General features: G+C 35.8%; 1 non-coding gene across 1 annotated transcript; it reads left to right on the top strand.

Moving 5' to 3' along the window:
* Nucleotides 1–10,000: 10,000 nt before the first annotated feature.
* Nucleotides 10,001–10,140, top strand: LOC147830401 (U4 spliceosomal RNA). The gene has a single exon (XR_015439364.1). It is a non-coding gene; the product is annotated as a U4 spliceosomal RNA (small nuclear RNA).
* Nucleotides 10,141–10,808: the final 668 nt, after the last annotated feature.

The raw sequence follows: 10,808 nt of genomic DNA, 5'->3' as shown, positions 1-10,808 counted from the left end.
GAATTAAAGAAAACAAATTGAGGGCCTACCTCATAATCAAATAGATTAAAGACAAGTATAAAACAAAAACTAAAAATATTTAATAAATAAAATAGTATAATATTTATTGGCTTTGAGTTAAACTTGATATTCAAATATATTTGCAGTATATATTGTTGAAAATGTATTATCTCATATATATTCAAAGAGTAAGACAATTCTTTTTTGTAAATAATTTTATTGGTACATTTAAGGTATACAATATAATGACATTCATCATTGGAAATTTGCACCCTTACATAATCCATCTTGGTTCTTATTTTTCCCCCATTCCCCTACCCTCCCTTCAACCCCTCCATGCCTCTCTATCTACAATGACTTTGTTTCCATTTTTTCTTTTCCTCATATTAATTCCATTCCCTTCTTTCTTTTCCACTACCCCTCCCACCTCCCCTCCCTCTTTGCACCTTTTCTTCCTATTTCACAATATCTATTGTACCTTTAGCCCTTATTTACACTTTTATTTTCTCACACTAGGGAAACTATTTGGTATTTACACATGTGTGTCCTATTTATTTCACTTAAGAGTATTGCCTCCAAGTACATCCATTTAGCAGTAAATGTCTCTAATTTCTCATTCTTTATGACTGAGTAATACTCCCTTTTATAAAAAAACCCCTCACATCTTCTTTATCCAGTCTCTAGTTGATGGGCAATTGGGTTGCTTCCAAGTTTTAGCCATCACGAATTGTGCTGCTGTGAACATGGGTGCACATATATCACTGAGTTATGATTCTTTTAATTCTTTGGGGAAGATACCCAGCAGGGGAATAGCTGGGTCAAAAGGGACTTCCAGTCCTAGTTCTTTGAGGTCTCTCCATACTGATTTCCACAGTGGTTGTACCAATCTACACTCCCACCAGCAGTGAAGCAGGCTTCCTCTTTCCTCACAGCCCTACCAGCATTTGTTATTGGTTGATTTCATGAGAGCAACCATCCTTTCTGGAGTGAGGTGGAATCTCAGCATTGTTTTCATTTCCATCTCTTGAATGACCAGTAATTTTGAACATTTTTTCATATATTTATTTGACGCTTTTACTTCTTTGTCTGAAAAATATCTGTTCATTTCAGATGCCTATTTTTGGATTGGGTCTTTTTAAATTTGGGAGGTCTGATTTTTTTTTATTTTAAGATCTTTATGTATTCTAGATAGTAGACCATTGTCTGAGGGACAGCTGGTGAAAATTTTTTCCACCTTGTGGTTTGTCTCTTCACAATGTTGGTTCTTTCTCTTGCTGTGCAGAAGCTTTTTAATAAGAAGAGATCCCATTTGTTGATTGGTTGTGCTAGTTCATGGGTAACTGAGATTTTGTTCATAAAATCTTTTTGAACACCAAAGTCTTCAAGAGTTCTACCCAACCTCTGTTCCAGCCCAGTCAGTGTTTCTGTTTTAATATTTAGATCTTTAATCCATTTCAATTTTAGTTTAGTGCATTGTGAGATATTTGGTTTAGTTTTAATCTTTGTCAAGTTGAAACCCAATTTTTCCAGCATCATTTATTAAAGTGGTTATCTTTCCTCGAGTGAGGGTATTTGGCTCCTTTGTTGAAGATGAGGTGACTGAGTGTGTCTGGAGTTGTTTCTTTGTCTTCTAATCTGCTCCACTGGTCCACAAATCTGTTTCTTTGCCAGAACCATGCTGTTTTTATCACAGTAGCTTTGTAATAAAGTTTCAAGTTGGGGAATGTGATACCCCTACCTTGTCTTTATTGCCTAGAAAAGTTTTTGCTATTCTAGGTCTCTTCTTGTTGTAAATGAATTTTTGGACTGTTTTCTCCAGGTCTGTGAAGTATGCTTCTGGGATTTTGAATTGCATTGAATCTATATAGCAGTTTTGGAAGTATGACCATTTTCACTATATTGATTCTTTCTACACAGGAGCAAAGAATGTTTTTCCATTTTCCGATATCCACTTCAATCTCTCATTTCAGAGTGCTATAGTTTTCAGAGTAGATGTCTTTGATTTCTTTTATTAGGTTGATTCCAAGGTATTTCAATTTTTTAGATCCTATTATGAAAGGAATTGATTGCTTCCTTTCTCTCTCAGCCAGTCTGTTTATTGTGTAGAGAAAAACTATTCATTTTTGTGCATTAACTTTGTATCCAGCTACTTTACTGAATTTGATTATTAAGTCTAGAAGACTTTTGGTGGAGTTCTTGGGGTTTTCTACATAGAGTATCATGTCATTTGCAAATAATGACATTTTGACTTTTTTGTTTCCTATCTTTACTCCTTTTATTTCTTTCTCTTGTCTAATTACTGTGGCTAATATTTCCAAAACTATATTGAACAGCCGTGGTGATAGTGGACATTCTTGTCTTCCTGATTTTAGTGTGAATGATTTCAGGTTTTGACCATTTAATATGATATTGCCTGTGGTTGTTTCATAGATGGCTTTTGTCAGTTTGAGGTAGAGACTGTCTATTCCAATTTTTTGCAGAACTTTTATCATAAATGCATGCTGTATTTTATCAAATGCTTTTTCTGTATTTATTGAGATGATCATATGATTTTTGTCCTTGGCTCTATTAATCTAGTGTATTACATTGATTGATTTGCATATGTTGAACCATCCCTTCATCCCTGGGATGCATCCCACTTGGTCAGCGTGTATGATTTTCTATTTGCTAGTATCTTATCAAGGATTTTTCCATCTAGGTTCATTAGTGAGGTTAGCCTACAATTCTCTTTTTCAGTTGGGTCTTTCTGTGCTTTGGGGATCAAGATGATGCTTGCTTCCAGGAATGAATTCAGGAGTATTGCTTTCCTTTCAATTTCATTGAAGAGTTTAAATAGTAGTGGCAGTAGTTCCTCTCTAAATGTATTGTAGAATCCAGCAGTGAAGCCATCAGGACCTGGGTTTGCTTAATTGGTAAATTTTAAATTATGTTTTCAATTTTGTTGATTGTTATTGGGCCATTTCAAATTTTTAAGTCATTTTCATTCAATTTTGGTAATTCACATTTATCTAGGAATCTGTCCATTTCTTATGTAGTTTCCATTTTATTGCCATATAAGTTCTCAAGGTATGTATTCTTGATCCTCTGGATTTTTACTAGGTCCATGTAATTTCACCCTTTTCATTCTTAATTGAATGGATTTGAGCCTTATCTTTCCTTTTTCTGATAAGATTGGCTAAAGGTTTGTCAATTTTTTTTATTCTTTTGAAGAATCAACTCTTGGCTTTATTTTTATTTTTATTTTTTTGTATTGTTCTCTTAGTCTCCATTGCAATGATTTCTGGTCTGATCTTTTTAATTTCCTCCCTTGTATGAGCTTTGGGTTTGTTTGGCTCTTGTTTTTCTAGGAGCTTAAGATTCAGTATTAAGTTGTTTAATTGAGCTCGTTCCGTTTTCCTAGTGTGGGCATTCACTGCTATGAATTTCCCTCGTAGAACTGCTTTCATTGTGTCTCATTTCTTGCATGTTGTTTTGACATTCTCATTTATTTGTAGAAACTGTCTGATTTCTTCTTTAATTTCCTCCATGATCTATTGGTTATTCAGAAGTGTGTTATTCAGTTTCCATGTGTTTATGAAATTCTTGCAGTTTCTTTTGCTATTGATCTCCAATTTCATCACACTATGGTCTGATAACATACAGGGGATAACTTCTATTCCTTTGCACTTACTTAGACATGTTCTATGAGTGAGTGTGTGGTCTACTTTTGAGAAGGACCTATGTACAGCTGAAAAGAATGTCTATTCTGATTTTTGGGGGTCAAACACTCTGTAAACATCTGTTAAGTTCAATTGTTCAAGAGTTTGATTGAGTTCTACTATATTTCATTGTTATTTTTTGTCTATTTGATCTATCTATTTGTGTCAGTGGGGTATTGAGGTCCCCCACTACTATTGTATTTGTGCTTATATGATTTTTCATGTTCATTAGTATTCGTTTTATGTAGTTGGGTGCACTAGTGTTTGGTCCAAACATATTAATGATTGTCATCTCTTCCTCTTGGATTGTTCTTTTTACAAGGATGTAGCAACCTTCTTTGTCTCTCTTAGTGTTGATTTGAAATCCACTTGATCTGCAAAGAGGATAGCTACTCCTGCTCTTTTTCAGCTTCCTGTCACGTGAAGTTTTGTTTTCCACCCTTTAACTTTCAGTCTATGAGTTTCTTTTTTAATTCAGTGTGTTTCATATATGCAGCATATTGTTAGATCTTGCTTCTTGACCCATTCTGCCAGTCTATTTCTTTTGATTGGTGAATTGAGACCATTAACATTGATGGTTATAACTGATATGTATTGACTTATCCTTGTCATGACTTTCTTCTTTTTGTTCAATTCTCCCCCTTTGCTTTTAATTTTTTGTTGTTCCTGATGGATTCATTCTCTTGGGCTTCCTGGATTTGCATTCCTTGTTATTTTTTCCTAGGATATTGCTTAAAATATTTTGGAGTGCTGGTTCGATATTCATGAAGTTTCTAAGGTTCTCTTTGTCATGAAAATATCTTATTTCTCTATCATTTTTGACAGATAGTTTTGCAGGGTACATCAATCTGGGTTGGAGGTTGTTTTCTTTAAGGCTTGAATGTATCACTCCATACTCTTCTTGCCTTGAGAGTTTGTGTTAAGAAGTCTGCTGTAATGCTGGTGGCTTTTCCTTTGTATGTGATTTGTTTATTTTCTCTAATTGGTTGTAGAATTTTGTCCTCCTCTTGGTTTTCTGAAGTGTTAACTATTATATCCCTATGTGTAGATTGTTGTTTTGTTTTGTTTTTTTTTCTTTTTTTATCAAGGCTAGTTGGAGTCCTATATGCCTCACTGATCTCTATATCAAGTTCTTTTCCCCTGCTTGGGAAGATTTCTGCCATTACTTCTGTGAACTTTTTTTTTTTAATGTCATCTGCACTCTCTCTTATTTCTTCATTAACTCTGATCAGTCTGATGTTATTCTTTGCATTGTCTGACAGCTGCTGGATTGATTTCTCATGGTCCCTTACTAATTTTAAGAAATTTTTTTTTTTCTGGTCACTAATTGCTATCCTATCTTCTATATCTGAAATTCTGTCCTTGCATTGGCTCATTCTGCTCCATAAATTTTCAGTGGAGTTTTTAGTCTCCTGGAAATCTGTTTGGATCTGTTTTATGGATTCCATTTGTTTCCTACATTGGGATTCCATTATGTTTCTCACCTCCTCTATTTTTTTTATCTGTGTCTGCTCTAGATTTATTAATCATGTTTTGCACTATGGATGCAATCTCTGTTTATATCTGAGAAATTATTTCTGATTTCATTTTTTCCAGATCCTCTTTCATTGCCAGCTCAGGGAGTCCAGATGGTTGAGTCTCAGAGTGTTCCATCTCATTGCCCTTTGTGGCTTTCTTAGGTGATTGGAAGTCTAGTTGTGAGACTTATTTATGTATTTTCTCATTTCAACAGATGCAGCCTGGTGTGCCTTTGTTGAGGTGGCTTTTTGCTCACCCAGTGGTCTTGAATTCTCAGCAAGCCACCGAGCAGCCTTTACTCTGCTGCTCACCAGTACACCAATTCCTGGGTTCAGAGTGGTGGCTTTCTGGATCCTTTAGCTGACCTGGTGTCTGGACAGGCTTCTGGATGGGGCCTGTGCACACTTGGGATTGTATCTAGGTGTGCCACTGAGGCTCCTATGTAGCTGTTGTCAGGGAGGGCCTTTGGGTGGGGGCTGTACCTCAGTTCCTGTTGTCTGTGCAGGCTTCTGTCTGTAGTCTCCATGCTCATTCTTATCAGTTGTATTGGAGTAAGCCTCTGGATGTTGCTTGTGGATTGTGCAGCTCTTTTCCAGGTGGATCCTTGGCTGTGGCTGATGGTATGGAGGGATTCTGGCTGAAGCTTATGTACCTGTGCACTTCTTTTCTGGGCAAGCCTTTGGCTTGGGTGGGTGTGCCCAAGCCTCTGGCATCAGGGTAGAGCCCTGGCTGGGATCCACCTGCAACTGAGCCACTCTGGCCCACACAGTTGCTCCCCCATGATCTGCAAGCACTTACTGATCTAAAATAATTCTTAGAATGCCTGTAAACAAGACCCAAAAAGAAAAACAAAACAAAAGAAAAATGCTTAAGTCTTATTTCTAATTAGGAATATGCAAAAGATTATCAGAAGAAATTTCTATATACCTAACCCTGACAATGTTTGACAATACTGAACATGTTGAGAACACACAACATAAGAAACTACATATACTGCTAATGGGATAAATTTATCCAACTATATAGGAAGCAAATCCCACACTATTTACCATCTGGATGGTAAATGTCCTACCAAGACCCATGTGTTAAAGGTTTGGTCTCTAGACCAGTGCTACCAGGAGATGTTAGAAGCTTTGTGAGGTGGAACATTGTAAGAGGTCATCAAGTCCTTGGCAACATGCCTACCAAGAAAATTGTCTATTCCAATCTGCTTCTCTCTCTCTCTCTCTCTCTCTCTTTGCTCCACAGCTCATGATGTAAGCAGTTTTGCTCTACTTCATCCTCCTGCCATCATATGCTGCCTCACACAAGGCCTAAAACAGTGGAATCAATCAATCATGGACTGGGACCTCTAAAACTATAAGCTAAAATTAACCTCTTTTCTCCAGAAGTTAATTAATTCTATTATTTTTTATAGTAACAAAAAGCTGATTGACAAAAGATAATTGTCCTGGGAGTAGGGTCTTTTCTGCACCTGTAATTGATTATAGTATGTGGAGAAGTTTTTAAAATTGGTTTATGGGAGGAGTTTGGAACAGTTTAGAAAAGTAGGCTACAGAAAGCCTAGAATGGTACAAGTGAACTATTTCGCTAATGGACTATTTTGTTGAAGCCTTAAAAGACCTCAATGAGGATGAAAATATGAACCATAAAAGCAATGATGATCATTTATTTATGGAAATAAAGATTCTATCAAGAATGGGATTAAAGGGCCCCCTGGTAAATTTAGCTCAGTGGTTCTGCCGCCTGCCTCACAAGTGCAAAGTCCCAAGTTCAATCCCTGGTACCAAAAAAAAAAAAAAAAAAAAAAGAATTGGATTAAAAACTGTCCTTGTTATATTGAGGCAAATAATTTAGATTCATTTTTTTCATGCCTTGAAATGGGCATCTGAGCTTATGGGGTCTGAGCTTAATGATAATGGATTCATTTTTCTGTTGGATGATATTTGAAGGCATGGCTGTATTCATACTGCAGCATAGGTATTACTAGCTACTTTTAACCAAATTTACCATAAGAATCAGGACCAAAGAGGAACTAAGCACAGATGTTATTAATTACAGCTTTTAAAAATAAGAGATGCTGTAAAAGTGTGGACAAGGAGGGTGCAGTCATTATTTTCAATAAAGGGAATATAGTGTTTTGTGCCAAGATGAAAGAAAGATAACTTGAGAACATCTCAGGTATTTGCAAAGCCTTAGCCATCACAGCCTCAGACATAGAAATATAAATTTATTCCAAAGATTTTGTAGGGCAAAAATAAAAAATCCTCTAAGATTCTTTGTTATCTATAAATACCCAGGACAATTTTTGGTGGAATTCATTTTCATGGATTCTACAGGCCCAGGAATTCCTTGTGTCAATAGGTGACCATGGAATCAACCATATGATGTTGGTTTTGTAAGCATTCAGAATGCAAGAGTTGTTGGCTCATCTCAACATCTACCAAGATTTAAAGGAAAATCTGGGAGGCCAGGGATTGTGCTAATGGGATAGAATCCCTAAAAGCAGCTACTAACAGGGCAATGCACGGAGCTTTGGGAGTGAAGCTAAAGTCTCAGTAGAGACACAAGGAAGCCAGATGCACCAGGTGTATTCAAACTTTGCCGAGGAAAGCTGCAGACACATGAAAATCCTGCAAAAGAAAGTGCCCATGTGGGCTGTAACCAGTAAAGAAGTTGTAGAGGCAGTCTACCTCTCTTCACATCATGGCCCAGATAGTGCTGGGGGGATAGGGTTTAATATTTTTTTCTTCTAGATTTTTGTCATGCTTTAAGCTGATCTCTCCTTTTCATTCCCTTATTCCTTCTTTTTGGAATAGAAATGTTCAGACACTGGGCCTGTACCGTCACTATATGCTTGCTTTTATTTTTTTTCTTACAAGGCATGCAGTTGAGTTTGCTTTGGGTTTCAGAAATATTGGATGTGACCTTTAAGGAGAGATGAAATAACTAAGACTCTGGTAGAGAAGGAGTGAATGCATTTTGCATTATGAAGTGAACATGAACCTTAGGGTGTCATGAATGGAAGTCTATGATTTAGGTATTGAATATCCCCCAAAGGCTCATGTTTAAAGCCTTGCCCACTAGGATAGCATTATCATGAGGGTGTGAAATCTTGAAAGGTGGGGTCTCATAGGAGGTGATTAGGTCCTAGAGAGCAAGTCATTGAAGAAGATTGTTGGAGCCTCGTCCCTTCCTTTTTTTATATTTCATTGATGGCTCATGATGTTAGTGCCATATTGAACTGCCATGATGGGACTGATGGAAACTAATGAGGCCAATAGATCATGGACTTTAAACCCACCAAAGTAGAACTCCAAATGAACCTTTTATTTTTATAAGTTAATTACCTCAGATATTTCTTTGTAGTAACAGATAACTAACACAGGCATGAATGCAAGTTCTTAAAACAACAACTTCATTTCTAGGCTTAGACAAACTTTGACACATACACCCTGGAAAACATGAACAAGAATATTCAAAGCACCATTGTATATATTAACCCTAAACTGTTCCAAAATAGACACTAGGTAAATAAGTCATAACATTTTTCTATATTATATTACTAGATAATGACAATAAATGAACAAAATTCTTAGCAATAACATGGATGAAATTTGGATGGTGTTCAATGATAAAGGAAAATATAAAGACTTTATAAAGTATAAAATACTTTAAAATCTTAAGTATAATTAATAACACATTTTGCAAGAAAGCATACATACATAACAGTATAAAATAAAAATCTAAATTTAAGACTCCTGGGAAATTTAGTTCCCACTACAATGAAAGATGAACACTAAATTAGCAATAATGGTTATAGTTTCACATTTGTTCTCTACACATCATATTTTATAGCCTGTTTATTAAACTTCATAACTTAGAATTCGTTACATGGTATATATTTATACATACATATATATTATATATATGATATATATGTTTACGATTTTCTAGAATTGGTAAAAGCAACAACTCTGAATACCAATATCCTCCGTCATGGTATTTATTCTAAAATACCTTAGTATAGGACACTTACTTTCCTCAACAAAGAGAACCAAAAACAACAAATGAACAGCTGCATTTTGAGGTAAGTTGTTGAACATGCACAGTGAAACTCAGCAATGGGGACATGGAAGCTCTGCAAGAAATTGAGACTTGGTGTGGGGGGGTGGCAGAACAGAGAAATAAAAAGCCATGCCAGCTTTCCAAGTGGGGACATTCAACATAAGGATGAAAAGATTAAGAGAGTCCCCTCAAACTCCATAACCTTAGGGAATGACAATCTTAGCTACAAAAGTGTTCCACAGTCATTTCAGGCTAAGACCCCATGAAAGGGATCTTCCATAAACCCAATAAAGAGTTTTGCTACAGGGAGGGAATTCACATTGCCTCATCTCTAATCCCTAGAACTGAGGCTCCTGTTTCAGTCTTGAAAACAGAGCCAATGTTGGAATCCATCCAGTCCCACAAAAGCTTATGTATATTCCTGTCCCTAGGGCCTCAAAATTTTAATTGAGGTTCTTTGAACTTCCTTTATTCTAAATGTTCCTATTTTTCTCAAGTTTAAGAAAATTTCATTGGTTTTTTTTTTCTCTGAATATGTTTTCTGTTTTCTCCCTTCTTTTTAATATCTGGAACTCTAACAATTCAAAATGTTTTATTTATTTAAAAGGATCATATAAATCTCAGAGTCATTACTGTTCTTTTGAAATATATTTTAAAATTTTGTACAGCTGAGATATTTTTAAAAACTTACCTTTAGTTTCAGAAAATCATTTCCCAGCTTTGTGCAGTGACAGTATCATAGACAATGAGGTTTATCTGAGCCACGATTATTGCTAATTGACAACTTTTCCCAGAAAATCATTCCCTGTTTGATGTACTTTATTGTGAAGGATCTCAAATTTGTACTTTCATAAAGCTGTAGTTTCAGGATTCTATCAAGACCCCAAAATTCAAATACAGCCACAGAAAAGAAGCCTATTCGGTATCTACAATGCATATGAGAGGTAGCTCAGAATAATGGGGAAGAACACTCCAAGACTTGAAGAAGCAGTGTGGTTAGTCCCTGGCCTCTGGGGCATGTTGCTGCCCTGTCCTACCTCCTACCCACTGTTGCTCTTGGTATTTGACACCCTTAGTACTCAGATGGTGCTCCCAATGGCTGTAGTTTTATATCAGATAAAACAGGCTTAAGTCAAACATTGTAAAAAGAGAAAAACCAGACCATATATAATGACAAAGGACCCATTCAACAAACAATTAATGACTATAAACATATGTACAACCTCTTATATGAAGCAAACATTATTAGATCTATAAAAAAGAAACAGAGTAGATACAATAATAGTTGGGGAATTTAATACTTTACTTTCAACAATGGACAGATCATTAAGACAACAAAAAATCTAAAAAAGATACGTGAGAGTTGAACTATACTATAAGCCAAATAAACCTAACAAATATTTACAGAATATTTAATCTAATACCTGCAAAATTCATGTTCTTCCTTTTCAGCATATGGGACATTCTCTACCATAGATAATATAGGCTACACAGTAGCCTAAATACATTTTCAAAAAAGAATTC

Source organism: Heterocephalus glaber, unplaced genomic scaffold, assembly GCF_053883595.1.
Source record: "Heterocephalus glaber isolate CG9 unplaced genomic scaffold, H.glaber_assembly_v1.0 deba00000122, whole genome shotgun sequence".
NCBI lineage: Eukaryota > Metazoa > Chordata > Mammalia > Rodentia > Bathyergidae > Heterocephalus > Heterocephalus glaber.
Note: the sequence above shows the minus strand (reverse complement) of the source record. Positions and strands in the feature narration are given on the sequence as shown.